The 9,532-nt window shown below is 45.0% G+C and overlaps 1 long non-coding RNA gene across 1 annotated transcript; it reads left to right on the top strand.

The window, feature by feature from the left end:
- Positions 1-394: 394 nt before the first annotated feature.
- Positions 395-7,484, top strand: LOC117804564. The gene is made up of 4 exons (XR_004629044.1): positions 395-966; positions 1,564-2,113; positions 4,197-4,338; positions 7,201-7,484. It is a non-coding gene; the product is annotated as an uncharacterized LOC117804564 (long non-coding RNA).
- The last annotated feature ends 2,048 nt before the right edge of the window (positions 7,485-9,532 follow it).

The raw sequence follows: 9,532 nt of genomic DNA, 5'->3' as shown, positions 1-9,532 counted from the left end.
TGGACTTTTATCAAAACAAAGTTCCAGCCAAAGAGTAGAATCGTTAATAAGATAATGAGACCCACTGAAAGACGGAACTAAATTTAATTGAATCACATAGACGATTAAGACCTGCCCTTGAAAAATCTCCCTGAGCAATGCAGACTTGCTTTCAAACAGCGCAGTTTCTCAAGGGCCGGTTTCACAGAACACGGTTTCTCAACACTGCGTCCTGCTTCCCGACGATACAATTGTTGGACGAGGGGTTTTAGTGCCGTGTCCGTGGTGCTCCCTGGCGGGACCCCGGAGCTGCCCAGCCAGGAGCAGCACCGCCCGTGTTGGGTCCAACCCTGGGAGGCTTCCCACGGGGGCAAAAGGGACTACCTTTGGGGTTCATGGCTCCCTGGGACCCAGCTCCAGGTCACACCTGGTCTTCCTGTCCCTTGAAGGCATTTTCTGGCTGTGTTCCAAGAAGCCCTGAGTCTTCAGGATCCTGAGGGAAACTCCCCTCCCCTCTCCCCTTCCCGCCCTGGAGCTTGGCTACAGGCAGTGGAAGCAGCTGATGGCTTCTGAGGTCCCCTTCCAGCCCAACGCCCAAGCTTGGCCAGAGGCAGCACCAGTCTCTCCTCTCCTTCCCTTCTGTCCGCAGGGCCTACCCAGTGCCGGAACACCCAGCGGGCTCCGTAATGCCATTTGCATGAACAAGTAACCAAGTGAATGACAAGCAGTTCTTAGAGCAACGGACTAGGACAACCTCCTAGTGTAAACTCAGCGCACTTCTGACCCAAAGAGGGGGGCTGCTCAGTTTTGAATGGTGGCCTGGAATCCATGAAAGAGGCAAAGGTTCTACAGATGCAGACGGACCGAGTCTTCCTTGCAGCTCTCCTCTTCCTGGTCCGCGACTCTGGCACACCAGTTAGCCTCCCGACCTCGATTTCCCCAGTCGACAAGATGCGTCCCTCCTAGCAGTCACGGGGATTACACGAGGTACATGGCATGTAAAACCCCTCTCCTGGGCCTTGCCCACAGCCCTCAGTACCTGCGTGCCATCATTCTGACAACGGAATGCTGGCAAGAGGAGCAAACCCAGCCTCTGCCTCACGGCCTGCTGCTGGTGTCCGGGGGATGGCGCTCTGCCCAGGGGGCAGCGCTTTCTCCACGGCCTTGATTCTGGTCGCCTCCCCCGCGGCACATGATACACTTCTCAGTGAGCAGCACGCTGCGGGCTCGTGTTTCCAATCTCAGGGCTGGTGCGTCCTTCGAGAAGGGCAGGCCCTGAAGAAAATGCTGCTGGGGGCTCCTGGGTGGCTCAGTCAGTCAAGCATCTGACTCTTGATTTTGGCTCAGGTTATGATCTCAGGGCTGTGAGATGGAGCCCTGCATTCGGCTTGTGCTGGGCGTGGGGCCTGCTTAAGATTCTCTCCCTCCTCCTGCTCCCCCACCCCCTGCCCCCCCCCCCCCAAAAAAAAAAAAAAAAAAAAAGGAAGAAAATGTTGCATATGTGTTTGTCAGAAGTATTTTTTTGTACTGATAGATGAAATCATTGAGTGTTGGAGGTCATCTAATTTATTTTTTTGGCTGCAGACTTCTTTTTTTTGAAAGAATCCTGCATGGATCCCCAATATATAAACCAGATGGCCGAGCTGCTGTGGTTTAAGTGGGGGAGGAGTGCGAACCAAGCCAGTCAGCACCCTCAAGCACAGCCGCCTAACCGTGAGGCCTGACCACTGCTGCAAAGCCCTGGGAGCCAACCCTTCGTTTTTAAGAGCTATAAAGGTTTCTTTCACGCAGTTGTTGGAATTCAAGAATTTCAGAGTGGCTTAGCTGGTTGTGGATGGGGGTCTCTCATGAGGTGGCAGCAAATATGGTGGCTGGGACTACATCATCTGGAGGCTTGACTGGACCTGAAGGACCTGATTCCCAAGTGGAGCATTCCATCACTGGCAAGACAGTACGGGCCATTGGCAGGAGGCCCCAGTTCTCACCCCATGTACCTTTCCATAATGCTGCTGGAGTGATCGTGACATGGCGGCTGACTCCCTGATGAGTGATCCAGGCGATCCCAAAGTGGAAGCCATAATGTCTTTCATTATCTGACATCCGAAGTCACACACCACCAGCATTTCCACAAAAGGTCAGCCCTCTCCACTGGGTACATCTTGGAGGCTGGCTACCACAATTTGCAAACCCAGAACTGCCTATGTTTAGAAAGCATTTCAGAAGTAATTATAAACATGCAAACAATATTTCAAAAGAATATATGTTCTGATCATCATGCCCAGCCAAGGCAACCCCTTGGTTTTAAAACAACAGAAAAGCTTGAGGATCAGAGAGGTCAAGTGGCAGCCAAAACTCACAGAGCAATTTAGTGACAGAAATGGACCTAGAATCCAGGTGTCTGGATCAAGTCTATTGCATTACACCATGATATTCCATTTAATAAAAATTACAGTAACACGTGTACAGCCTTATCACCAGGGGATCAAGGTTAACATCAGCGGTCATAGATCACATTCATAATATGTGCTCTTGCCATGATGTGATGAGAATGGCCCTTTACCTCCATGATATTCTTCCCCCAAAATAACCCCAGTCTAATCAGAAGAAAACATGAGACAAATTGTATTTGAGGGGTGTTTTACAAAATATCTGACCAAGACCAATACCCCTCAAAACTGTCAAGGTCATCAAAAATGAGAAGTCTGAGAAGCTGTCACAACCAAGAGGAACCTAAGGAGACATGATGACAAATTGTATGGGATCCTGGGACAGGAAAAAGGACATTTAGGTAAAAACTAAGGAAATCAGAATAAAGTCTGGATTTCAGTTAGTAAAAATTTATCAATATTGGTTCACTAATTATGCCAAATGTATCATACTAATGTGATCTGTTAATAATGGGAAACTAGGTGTGGAGTATTATGGGAAGACTGTACTACGAAAATTTTCTGTAAAACCATTCAAAAAATGTCTATTAAAAAAAAAACTTTATAGAATGGTCAGAAAGAGCTGCTTTTCTAAACAAAATATAACAAGCCTAGGTTACTCACTTGCTTTAGAAATGCTCACATCTCTCTTAGATCAAGCAAACGAAATAACTAGCAAGGATACAGATTTGAATGGCACGCTCACTAACCTTGCTCTTGGAGAACACAGATTTCCAGGCACCTGTGGGACATTCATGAAAATCAGTAATATGCTGGGCCAAAGTGGTGGCCTCAACAAATTTCAACAAATTGATATCATATGGCTCATACTGTCTGACCACAATTTAATAAAAATATAAAACATTAGCAAAAACCATGAACTGGGAACTGCCCATTCCCATAGTCACACTCAGAAATTTGAAAACAGACACACAATCAACCCAAGGATTAAAGAAGAATAAATAATAGCAAACACTCCCTATGGCATTTACGAATTAATTATGTCCTATGTGATATTTTATGAGTTTTAGATATTTTTTAATCCTCCAATAACCCCTTTGAGGTTGGTCCTATCATTATTGGCAGATGAAGAAACCAGGGACACATAGAGAATGAACAATGTGCCCAAGGTCAGACAACTGGAAAATGGTGGCACTGGGTCTGCCTGTGGGCAGTCTGGCTCCAGACTCTCTATTCTGGTTCTATTAGGCTGTCTCAACATAAAGTAGAGAACACATGTGAAATGGTAAAAATAAGACCTATCAAAATTTTGGGATGCTGCTAATGCAATACTTAGGAATCTTATAATTTATGACGTCTTAAAACCACTGAAGAAGTAGAGTAACTATTAAAAATATTTCCACAAAGAAAATACCAGATAAAGATGGCTTTATAGAGGTGTTGTTATGTATCATAAACATTCCAGGTACAGACGATGTCAACCCAACACAAGCTGTTCCAGAAAGCAGAACAAGAGGGAATACCTTCAAAATCACTTTATGCAGCCAGCACAAATTTGATACTCAAATTACTAGGACAGTTCAAGAAAGGAAAAGTACAGGCTAATCTCATTGAAGAACAGATATGTAAAAATCCTAAACAAAATAGACTTAGTCACATCCAATAATGTACAAATGATCAATGCAATTTTATCACAGGAATACCGTGTTGATTTTATATTAGAAAATCATTAACGTCGTCTACTATATTAATAAATTAAGGGTATAGGTGGTATTCAAATAAAAAATGTTTGATACATTAAAATCATGTTATGATAAAATCTTTTGACAGACTCACAAGAGAAGAAAACTTCTTTAACTTGACAAAGGACATCTCCACAGCCATCTCATATACCCACCATGCGTCTCCTGACTGTGTACCATCTACCACTGTATGCTTTCACATGAATAAATCTCAATAACAGAAGTCCGAGGTGAGAAAAGTTAGTCACAGAGAAATACATATCATAAGAGTCTACTAATACAGGGTCGCCTGGGTGGCTCAGTCGGTGAAGTGTCTGACTTGTGGTTTTGGCTCAGGTCGTGATCTCAGGATTGTGGGATCGAGCCCTGCTTAGGGCTCCACACTCAGCAGGGAGCCTGTTCAAGGATTCTCTCTGTCCCTCTGTCCCCCAGCTTGCACACTCTTTCTCTCTCTCTGAAATAAATGAGCACATTTAAAAAAATCACAATGAGATATCACCTCATACCTATTGGAATAGTTATTATAAAAAAGACAAGAAATAATGTGTTGGTGAGGATGTGGGGAAAGGGGAACCTTCGTGTGCTGTCGGTGAGAATGCAAATTGGTGCAGCTGTTATGGAAAGTGGTATAAACGTTCCTCAAAAAATTAAAAATAGAACTACCGTATGGTCTAGCAATCCTTTTGCGTCTATATCTAAAGGAGACAAAATCACCATCTCGAAGAGATACCTGTATCCCCAGATTCATTGCAGTGTTATTCACAATAGCTGAGACATGGAACAACGTATGTGTCCATTCATGCGTAAATGGATGAAGAAAATGTGTATACATAATGGAATTGCTCAGCCCTGAGAAAGAAGAAAATCCTGCCATTTGCCACGATTTGGACGGATCTTGAGGCATTATGCTAAGTGAGGTAAGTCAGAGGAAAACAAATACTATGGCATCTCATCTATGCGTGGCAACTAAGGACATCGAGCTCACAGAAACAGAAATCAGAGCTGTGGTTGTCAGGAGCTGGGGGCGGTGGGGGAAATGGGGAGATGTCGGTCAAAGGACACAAACTTCCAATTATAAGATGAATAAGTTCCGGGCATCTCATGTATGGCATGGTGACGTTAGTTAACAATATTGTATTGTGTTCTTGAAAGTTGCTACGAGAATAGGGCTTTAACGTTCTCACTATAACAACAGCAAAATCGTAATTATATGTTAACTAACCGTATTGTGGTAAACATTTCCCAATATATACCTGCATCAAATCATCACACTGTACAGCTTAAACTTATGCAATGTGACCTGTCCATGATATCTCAATAAGCTGGAGAAACAAAGACAGACCCCGGAAGACACAGACTGAAGTTACCACATACACACAAAAAAAGGTGAAGGTCAGGTGAGGTTTGATATCAGGAAGGGACATGAAAACATTTCTAAGTTATTACTTATTTCTTACCCTGGGTTCTGGGAATATGTGTGTTTGTTTTATTTTAGTCCTTTAAATGGGATACAGAGATTTTATGGATTTTATGTATATATATTTCATAAGAAAACATAAATGCTGAGAAAAATGAATGATCTCATTTGATCCTTGCAACACTCCCATGAGACCCATGTATCATGATTCTCATTTTACAGATGATGAACTTAAATCAAGAAAAGTTCATTGCTATGCCAAATATCTCACAGCCAGTCCACAGCTCCATCTTCTCATTCTGTGACCTTTCCACTCAATCACACTGAAACCAATTTTTATGACTATTTCTTTTTTTTTTTTAAGCTTTTTAATTTAATCTCTACACCCAACATGGGGCTCGAACTCACAGCCTCAAGATCAAGAGTCATGTGCTCTACCAACTGAGCCAGTCAGGCACTATTTCATGCCTATCTTAACTCTAGACACAGAAAACTCTGCCCAACTGCACGTTATTCAGCAAAATTAAAGACAGGGTTGTTTGCTTGTTTGTTTAAAAACAGAATTGTCTTTTTTTTTTTTTTTAAGATTTTGTTTATTTATTTATTTGAGAGAGAGAAAGTGAGAGAGCACAAGCAGGGACAGCGGCAGAGGGAGAGAGAGAAGCAGAACCCGCACGGAGCAGAAGGCCTGATGCGGGACTTGATTCCAGGACCCCAGGATCATGACCTGAGCTGAAGGCAGACACTTAACTGACTGAGCCACCCAGGCGCCCCCAGAATTATCTTTTAAAGATCTATGTTGTCCCCTACTGTTCTTGGTTTCCTGTGCTGTGTAGATAAGATACCCGTTCAGTAATGATAAGCTAGGTATGCTGAGTTGTAAACCGGGAATAGTGGGGCATTAAGAAGTGAGAGAGGTGGTCACACACAAGACAGCAGATTTTGGAAAGAGAATTCTCAGTGCCTTTGACATACATGTTATGTAACTGGTGCCCGGGAAGGAAGGGTCAGCCTGAAGACCCAGGACAGAAATCAGATATGTTTTTGTGGAACTGGAGCACAGGATCAAAGGGACCAGAGCAGGAGGCATTGACCAATGGGGGCATGTACCTACCCATAGTTCAATGTAGTGGGGAGGCCACAAGGACCCAGCATAGGACCAGCACAGGGCAGAGGAGAAGATGGCTATAAACACATTCCCCCCCTTTTTAAAAGATTTTATTTATTTATTTTTGAGAGAGCAAGAGTGTGCATACGTAGGGGGAAGGGCAGAGGGAGAAACAGGTTCCCCACTGAGCAGGGAGCCCGATGTGGGGCTTGATTCCAGGACCCTGAGATCTTGACCTGAGCCGAAGGCAGATGCTTAACCAACTGAGCCACCCAGGCGCCCCTAAAAGCACATTCCTTCTGCCAATTTCCACATGAGCCTGCAGTGAGGCTCCCAGCCTGGACCTGGGCACTAAGAGAATTGTGTAGGCTTCCCTCCCAGTCACCATAAATCAGCTAATTTGGACAAGAACGTTGTCTCTGTAAAGGCTCTCAGAGGTCATATAGTTTCTGTTTCATTATGTAGGAGGGTCCAAGGGACTCTGTCTAGACCACTCAGCCAACTGGTGGAAGAGCCAGGATCAGAACTTATGTCTTTGGATGTTTATCCAGCATTCTTTTCCTACAGGTCACGTCATCTTAGTCTGGACACATTGTCTTCCAAACCTCAAACCCTCGATTTGTGGCCTCATCTGAACTAGAGACTGGACTGGTTTGACATCCAAGGGTTTCGAACTGCATTTTCGAGGAAGGCTGGATTGGTTGGTGAGAGCTGAGGGTCAAGAAGGGTGGCATAGGTCTCCTCTCTCCTTCCCCTTCCTGCCTCAACCAGGGCAAATTCCCTTGTATCTGCTTTGTGTGTTGAAACTGTGTAAGATTTCATTTGTGAAAAAGTTCTGGCCCTTAAAAGTTGCAGAAAAATTAAAATCATTCAATGGAGAATCAAGTTGGATCTCTTGGTTCTCCCTCTCTCTTTGCTCATTTCCCAAGTTTTAGTACCTTTCAGTAAGCATTCTTGGGGACAGAGTTCAGTTCTGTGGCTAAGGGGCACCGAAAAGGAGATCACTCCATCCTCGAGATACAGATCTGTGAATGATTCCTAGGTTAGTCAGTCACTTGGAGGAGGGAAGCACTTTCCCTTATCAGCAGTTTAATGGATGCTTGTCCAACTTGCCAGTCTCATGCTGCGTTCCTGCCATCCTACTGAATTACATCTCATTTCTGGGATGTTCTGAAGGAGGACTGCAGAGGGACCGGGCAATAGGATCATGACACCAACAACTTGCGAGCTCTCTGCCACTGTAAAATTGGGATGATTTCTCTCCGTATGTGCACAGGTGACTCTAATTCAAAAGCCTTCCAGATTACTCAGCACAGGATAGCATAAGGCAATCCTGTCCTCATCGTGGAAGGAGAGGAGGACAGAACCGGATGTCCTTGGTTGGATATAGTTGGGCACAGCCCGTGAGAACACTGTTGGCTTCTGGGACTACCTGGAGGGCAGGTGAAAGGTAGATAACAGTTTAAGGAGGGAGTAAGTGAGAGGAGACTGAGAGGCCCCAAACTGTATGCAGAATTATTCCCAGGACCCAAATACATGGTTGTCTCCAGTCACTGCTTGGCTAGGATGGTGTATATGCAAACAACTGCTCTCTGGCCCTGGCCCTGGCCTCCCCAGAACATTCCTGACAGCGCCTCAGTGGTCTAGAACGGGGACTGGACGCTTCTGGGCACTGGGGGCCAAGCAAAGGGGGCAGAAGGAATCTAGCCCACTGAGTTCATTCTGTGGAAGCAGAAGGAAGTCTCTCTCTGTCCACACACACCACTCCCTTTTCTTTTCCTCCTCAGCCTATAGGATGGTGTTTGCTGCCTCCTGCTGGCCTCCTGTGAGTCAACCCCAATGTTTGCCTGACTTGAAGGGAGGCCTGGTTGACTGCTGGGAAGTGGGTCTTCCTAGTGACAACAATAACCACGATACTCTTGCTAGAACTCTTGGTGGAGGGCTTATAAAAATATACCAGACACTGTGCTATGCTTTTTTTTTTAAAGATTTTATTCATTTATTTAACACAGAGAAAGCCAGCGAGAGAGGGAACACAAGCAGGGGGAGTGGGAGAGGAAGAAGCAGGCTCTCAGCGGAGCATGGAGCCCAATATGGGGCTCGATCCCACGACTCTGGATCACATCCTGAGCCAAAGGCAGACGCTTAACGACTGAGCCACCCAGGCGCCCTGCACCAAGCTTTTTACACACATCATCTCGTTTAATCCTCAGAGCGATTTTGTGCAATAGGTAATTATCATTAGCAATAAACAGAAGAAACTGAGTCAGAGAGCGGTTATGTGATTGTGCAAAGCACATGCTGGCAAATGGCAGGGGTTCGGTTGAGGCCCAGGTGTGTCAGACTTCCGAGTTCACATTTGGGGCCACTGTGCAAATTCATGTTCCCAGCAGGCCGTATCCTGGATGGGCTGTACTCATCCATATTCTCTCTGTCAACAGAGACAGTGACAGAGCCAGCGTGCCTTTTTGTTCTGTCCATTCATGTCCTGGTAACCTCTCACATCCGCTTCTCCTCCCCCTCTTGTGCCCGTCACCAAACCGATGGTCGTTACAGTCTTTTTCTTTTCTTTTGATCTTTGTGCAATCTGCCTGCCTCTTGGTGGGGCACACATTCGCCCTCGTGCAGGGGTTTGGAAAGTGGAGTCCACAAGAGGCCTGAACAGAATCAAGAGGTCTGTGACCCTGGATAGGGAAAGAATTGTATTCTATAAGCAGAAATGCTGTGACTTCATCACTAACAGAAATCATAGGCGTTTCTGTATCACGCTGCCATAGAGATCTCAAAATACCATTTACGTTCATCACTGTTTTAAAATTATAGTAGCTATCAAACAGTCACGTGATCTGTTATTTAATCCCCGATAAAAAGTATGTATATTACATCATCACAGATTCAT

This window comes from Ailuropoda melanoleuca, chromosome 1 (assembly GCF_002007445.2).
Source record: "Ailuropoda melanoleuca isolate Jingjing chromosome 1, ASM200744v2, whole genome shotgun sequence".
Taxonomy (NCBI): Eukaryota; Metazoa; Chordata; class Mammalia; order Carnivora; family Ursidae; genus Ailuropoda; species Ailuropoda melanoleuca.
Note: the sequence above shows the minus strand (reverse complement) of the source record. Positions and strands in the feature narration are given on the sequence as shown.